The sequence below is a fragment of the Pituophis catenifer genome, unplaced genomic scaffold, assembly GCF_029215685.1.
Source record: "Pituophis catenifer annectens isolate HBS135680 unplaced genomic scaffold, rPitCat1.0.hap2 SCAF_3, whole genome shotgun sequence".
Taxonomy (NCBI): Eukaryota; Metazoa; Chordata; class Lepidosauria; order Squamata; family Colubridae; genus Pituophis; species Pituophis catenifer.
In genome coordinates this window covers 200,446,792-200,453,730 of record NW_027256883.1, presented here as the reverse complement: position 1 = coordinate 200,453,730, position 6,939 = coordinate 200,446,792, and positions in this window count along the sequence as shown.

Sequence of the window (6,939 nt, the reverse complement as noted above, 5' to 3'; positions counted from 1 at the left end):
ATAAAGTTAGCAAAAAGCATTTTGCATAAGATTGGGGAGAAAAAGTAGATTTAGTGTTACTTAAAATGCAGCAAATTATTTATACAGTTTAGGCTAGCAACACAAGACAGGAATAACTTTTGGTACATGTGGTATATATGAGTAAGCTATATTAAAAGGTTGTAGCTACTTGGCTTCTCCCAATATTTTTTATACGTCTCTGGGATTCAGTAGGATGCTTTTTATTGTAAACACTTGATTCATTTGCTACCTCATGGGTATTAATCTTGATGCTTTTATTTGTATTTCTGCTTTATTAAACCTTGGTTTGCCTGGAATGTTCCTTCTTATATTAAATTATTGAGATAATAATTCTCTGTGATAAATAAGAGATCATAATGTTTGCATGGGAAGTCATCTGGAATACAACCAAGGCCAAGATTTTAGCCTCTCAACAATCCACAGCATCTTCATCTCTTCACCTCTTCAGATTATCCTTAATTATTACAGAAACAGAAAACAGGATAGGCAAGACTCACGAGAGCACTTAATGACTGCACATCAAAGGATGAATTTAAGTTTTGACACCCAAAAATATGGACAGGTCATTGGGAGAGGTGTGTTCCACCCAGGGGTGGGCTTCAAAAATTTTAGCAGGGGGTTCTCTGCCCGATTGCTGGGTGGGCATGGCCATGTGGGCGTGCCCTAGTTAGCCTCCTGCACTATGGCGGGGGGGAGCGTTTTTGTCCTCCCTGGGCTCCGGGGGCTTTCCTTGAGCCTCCAGGAGGGCGAAAACAGCCTCCCCAGGCTCCAGAGGCCCTGTGGAAGCTGGAAACAGCCTTCCCAACCTTCTGGTAGACCCATTTTTTGCCCTCCCTGAGCCTTCGCACGCGCTATGCACTTACCTGCATCCAAAACGGGCTGTGTGGGGACTCCTGGGAGGGGAGGGGAGGGGTGGGCGGGGCCAGCCAGGAGAGGAATTTGGGGGTTCTCTGAACTGCACAGAATCTTAGCTAGAGGTTCTCCCAAACCCCTGTGAAACCCCAGCCACCCATCCCTGGTTCCACCCCTTGTCCTCTTGATGTTTCCTGAGCCTGGTTTGTAAACCTGGTTTGTAAACCATGAAGTTATTGAGATATCTCGGTTAATAAACAGCTCTGTAGAAAGTAGAATGCCTCTGTGTTCAAGAATGCCTCTTTCTAAAAAAACCTATTTTGAATCTAAGTGAAAATAGAAAATTATGGGTCAGTCACTTATCTTACATAGACTACGCGATTACAATCCCAATCGTTGGCAGTCCCAGAGGAAGTAAACATTTTGATCTACTTAAAACTGGCTTCAGGGGTTGAGTTTGTTACATTAGGCCTGAAGGATGATCTTTGTTTGGGGATCAACAGAGGCAGCAACTGTATTAGCTTTTTTCAACCTCTTAATGGCATTCAATCCATCTACCTAGAATATTTAGGAATAAGAAGCACTATTTGCAGCAATTCAACTCTATCTCCAGGTAGATTTCAGATGGTGTTGCTTGGAAACAGTTGCTCCTCGAAACAGAAGTCATTACAGGGTGTCTCTTAGGACTCCCTTCTGTCTTTATACATATGTTATAAAGCATTAGAGATGTGGGTAAAATCTCCCATAATGGGGTGGTTCCCATGACAGCAGTCCCATATTTGGTGATGAGCTGGAAAAAGGACAATAAATTGCTGAAGTGGAATTCAATCAAGATAGAGGAGCTCATCTATTAAAATCATAGGCCTTCCAGATCTGGATTAGTTTGTGTTCTCCCCAAAAAAGCAGACACGCATTCTTGGGGTTTTTCTGGATTTTTCTGTGGTTTCTTGTAAAGCAGGAACAAGTCTGGTAACTTCTAGACTTGATTTTTTTGGAAGAAAATGCAATCATTTGCTATATTTTTTTAAAAAAAATCTAGCTCATAAACTTTAATTAGTATAGAATTCAGGTACCAGACTAGTCTCTGAAGAATAAAATAGTCTTTGATTTATGACGATAAGTGAGCACAAAGGTTGTATGTTATTATAGTCATAGGCCAAGGTACCAACATGATTGGAAATAAATTTATGGCTTTTTTACAGAGGTTGTTAAGCAAATACCATAGTCATTAAACAAACCCATTCAATAGAATAGGGCAGGGGTGTCAAACTGGCAGCCCATGGGCCGGATGCATCACATGCAGGCCACGCCCACCCCAGCTCCGCAAAAGCAAAAAAATGTCGCAATATGTCACATGATGTCACGTGACAAGATCGAGTTTGACCCCCATGGAATAAGGTATTTTTTCCAGAAACCAGCAAAAAACATTGCAGTCACATAGTTGTGGAATGCTGCAACAGGTTGTAAAACTGGCCCACCTGACATGCAATCTTGTTAACCTCAGGGGAGGTAACACAATCATTTACGACAGCTGGGAATTGCTTTGCAGGCTATAAACACATACAGGTTGTCCTCAATGTACAACCACAAAAGCCCCAAATTTCCGTTGTTAAGTGAGACATTTGTTATGTGAGTTTTGCCCCATTTTATGAGCTTTCTTGCCACAGTTGTTAAGCGAGTCACAGCAGTTGATAAATTAGTAACCCGGTTGTTAAGTGAATCTGGTTTCCCCATTGACTTGGCTTTTCAGAAGGTCGCAAATGTGATCACATGACCTTGGGATACAGCAAGAGTCATATATATGAACCAGTGGCCAAGCATCCGAATTTGGATCACATGACTATGAAGATGCTCCAAACGTTCTAACTGTGAAAAACGGTCACAAGTCACATTTTGTGCTGTTGTAACTTTGATCAGTCATTAAACGAACTGTTATAAGTCAAGGATTACCTGTGTTCTGTGACTGTCGCAACTTTGAACAGTTGTAAAGTGACTGTTCATTAAGCGAGGACTACCTGTTCTCAAAACATTGCTCTGGCTGCCAACCCAATGAGATACAAAGAAGTTTGGGCCCAGGTTATTGAATCAATGACGATTTATACATGATCCCCTTTTTCTCTCAATGGGACTATCGGGGAAAATTTTGTGAACTTATTTGGTGAGTTCAGAGATTCCTTGATCTCTGAAATGCATTCTTGGTGAAATTGATATCACATCTTTAAAAATTCTTAAAGACACTTCTTTTCCTCACAATTTAGGTTTAACGGTTGATCTTTTTTAGTTTTATTCCTTTGTTATTTTAAGATTCATATCCATTTACCAGTATCAGAAAGGAGGAGGAAGAGGAGGGAGAGGGAGAGGAGGAGGAGGAGGAGGAGGAATATAATGTGTGTGGGGGAGGGGGTTGCTCATATTTGGGGATTATGCGTTTCTGTTTTACACTTGGAACTCTTCCAATTAACCCACAAGTACAGCTTTAAAGTGGGAGAAGAAATATAAGAATTGCTATTCCTGCTGGAGGTGTGTGCTTTTATGTTTCCTACGAAATTATTTTTTAACAGTTCATAACTATTTTTATATTACTTATTTATATAGCCCTCTAGGTTTTCAAAGCACTTTATAGGCAAATGAATGTATTGCCCTGTCGCAGGAGCATATTATAATCTGGATTTATTACGCAAACACACAGACACAATAATGTTGCATCATACAACAGAAACGGAGAACTCTAAATGGATTTGCTTTCACCCTCTCGAAGGCAACCTGGGAAAAGGATGTTTTTTTACAGTTAATGATAAGCAAAGATGCAGCGCATTCAAAATTATGTTATTTCAAGATACAAATGTGTTCTTCTCATAATGCTCGCAGATCCGATGAATAAATAATTTCCTGTAAAATTCCTCAGATTCCTTAAATAAAACCTGCTTGTTGAAGTCTGAAATGTGTACATGTGAGCCATTCTTCAGCACGGGAATCTAATCCGAGCAATGAATAGCAAAGCAAGTTATAAAAGTTATCACAGAAATGAGATTTATTAACAGAAAATGCACCCTACCTGTTTCCTACGGAAAGATCGATGGGAAATATGTCTTACCTACATCCTACCAGAAGAAAGTTAATGAACATTTACTTTGTGTATGTGGGTCTGGAAATAAAGGCAGAAAGAAATCACTTCAGTTTAACAAAGAGTGTTGGGCAAAATGGGATACAGAATAAATTCTTAAGTCACTGCTGGTGGTAGACTTTAGGAGAAACCCTCACATACTACCACCTCTTACCATACTAGACAACACAGTATCAACAGTAGAGACCTTCAAATTTCTAGGTTCTATCATATCTCAAGACCTAAAATGAACACATAACATCAAACACATCATCAAAAAAGCACAACAAAGAATGTTCTTTCTGCGCCAACTCAATAAGCTCAAACTGCCCAAGGAGCTGCTGATTCAGTTCTACAGAGGAATGATTGAGTCTGTCATCTGCAACTCTATAACTGTCTGGTTTGGTTCTGCAACCCAACAAGACAGACACAGACTTCAGAGGATAATTAGAACTGCAGAAAAAACAATTTCTACCAACCTGCCTTCCATTGAGGACCTGTATACTGCACGAGTCAAAAAGAGGGCTGTGAAAATATTTATGTCCAGGACTCATATCCTGGACATAAATTGTTTCAACTCCTACCCTCAAAATGACGCTATAGAGCACTGAACACCAGAATAACTAGACACAAGAACAGTTTTTCCCCAAATGCCATCACCCTGCTAAACAAATAATTCCCTCAACACTGTCAAACTATTCACTAAGTCTGCATTACTATTAAACGTCTCATCGTTCCCACCACCCATCTCCTCCCACTTATGACTGTATGATTGTAACTTTGTTGCTTGTATCCTTACGATTTATATTGATTGTCTCCTAGTATGATTTGATTGCTTATTTGTTCCCTATGACTATTATTAAGCGTTGTAAGTGTTGTACCTTATGATTCTTGATGAATGTATCTTTTCTTTTTATGTACACTGAGAGCATATGCACCAAAGACAAATTCCTTGTGTGTCCAATCACACTTGATCAATAAAGAATTCTCTTCTCTTCTCTTCTCTTCTCTTCTCTTCTCTTCTCTTCTCTTCTCTTCTCTTCTCTTCTCTTCTCTTCCTTGTAGTCAGAAGGTCATAAGGTTTTGAAAGTCAGTGCCATTGGATTTGGACCTCCAACATTGTTTATACAATGAGAACATAAGAAGAGTCTCATTGGATCAGGCTAATAGCCCTTCTAGTCCAGCATTTCATGTCCCATGTTGGTCAACTAGCTAGAAGGATTTAAGGCATGGGTGGGATACTATGACAACTTTATGACCTTTGGACTTCAAATCCCAGAATTCCTGAGCCAGCAAGGAATTAGTTGCCAATAGTTGCTCATCCCTTATCTAAGGCTTCATCCACTATCCTTTATACGGTATTGTGAAAACACTCATAAATCAAGCTTCTGGTAACTTCATGGACACAACCATGCAGTTTCCTTGGTAGCAGTATGAAAGTGCTGGCCATCGGTTTCATCCAAATCTTTGATATTTCATGGCAGTCTCCCATCCCAGTATTAATAATGTCCAACCTGCTTAGCTTCCAAGTCCATGAAAAGGTTGGCCAAGAGTTGCCACTTAGCAGTTATTATTTATTGCAGGTTGCATATAATTCGGATATATAGCCATCAAGAATAATAGCTATATCCTCCATGAATTTGACCAGTCACCTTTTAAGGCCAACTAAATTGGCAGCATTCCCTTCATTTCATTGATCCTACATCTCTCCACCTTTTGTTTTAATGAGTGAGCCCAGTTCCAACATTGTGAAGGAAGCAGAGAAACTTCTCATCTTCTATATTTTTCTGGAAAGAAACATACCCTTGATAATTTTTCCCTTATTTGTCTCCACTTCAAACTAAGACCCATACCCAGTGTAACATTTCTTTAATAGGAGCTACTCTAGCCTTTTACTGATTTTTGAATGACCCTCTTTGTCACTTTTTGACCTCATTATCATTTCTGCAACAGCCAATGCCATAGACAACCTCAGAACCTAGCCCACGGATGGCAAACTTGATTGCGTCGCATGACGTATTGTGATGTATCTTGAATATTGTTTTGCCTTTGCGGAGCTGTGGTGGGCGTGGCCTGCAAGTGATGCATCCGGTCCACGGGCCGCCAGTTTGACAGGCCTGACCTAGCAGCTAAAACTCACCCCAGATACACTGACAAAGGAATTTGGAACAGGTGGTTGGGGACTCCTGTTCCCAATCACTTTTAAAAGGCCAGTGTTTTACAGATGCAAGAAGAAAAGAGAAATACAGACATTTTACTATCCTTAATATCAACTTGAAATGGAGAGCTAATTTGGTGTGATTAAGGATAAATAAAGCCTTGAATGAACTCTTCTTGTGTCCTATCCGATTTGCTCTCCGTCTTCTTCCAGACTGTACAATATTCCAAGTGTTCCCACATCATACCGTATAGCATATTTATCTCAAAACATTAGAATATGGCTGTTTTATTTTCAGCTCCATTCCAAATAATTCCATGGATGACATTTTTCACCAGAGCTACACATTGCCCTTGAAAAAGGCTAATGATCTTTTCATGGTCATTCATTGCCATTTTAGATTCCATTAGCGAAACAAGATGTAGGTCTCAACACAGGAAAATTTGTCCATTCAGACAACCTTTCCTAAGAGGGCACCTTTTTGCTTTGGTGATTGGGTGTTTGAGAAAATCAGCAAATAAACATTGACTCTGCTGTGTCTGCAAGCTGACTTCATAATACCAGGAGAAAAAGCATTTTGGCCAAGTTGATGTACTGTAATGTGGAAACTTATAATGAAAACTAATAACAAGGAAGTCAACAACTGGATTGTATCTGCTTCTTTTGATAACCAAAAAGGGCACCACCACTGTCATGGGTCTATGACAAGTGGTGGGCTGCTGCCAGTTCGGACCAGTACTAGCGAACTGGCAGTTGTGACCATCAGCTGGCCCCACCCACCCACCTCCGCCCTATCCTGTTCTGT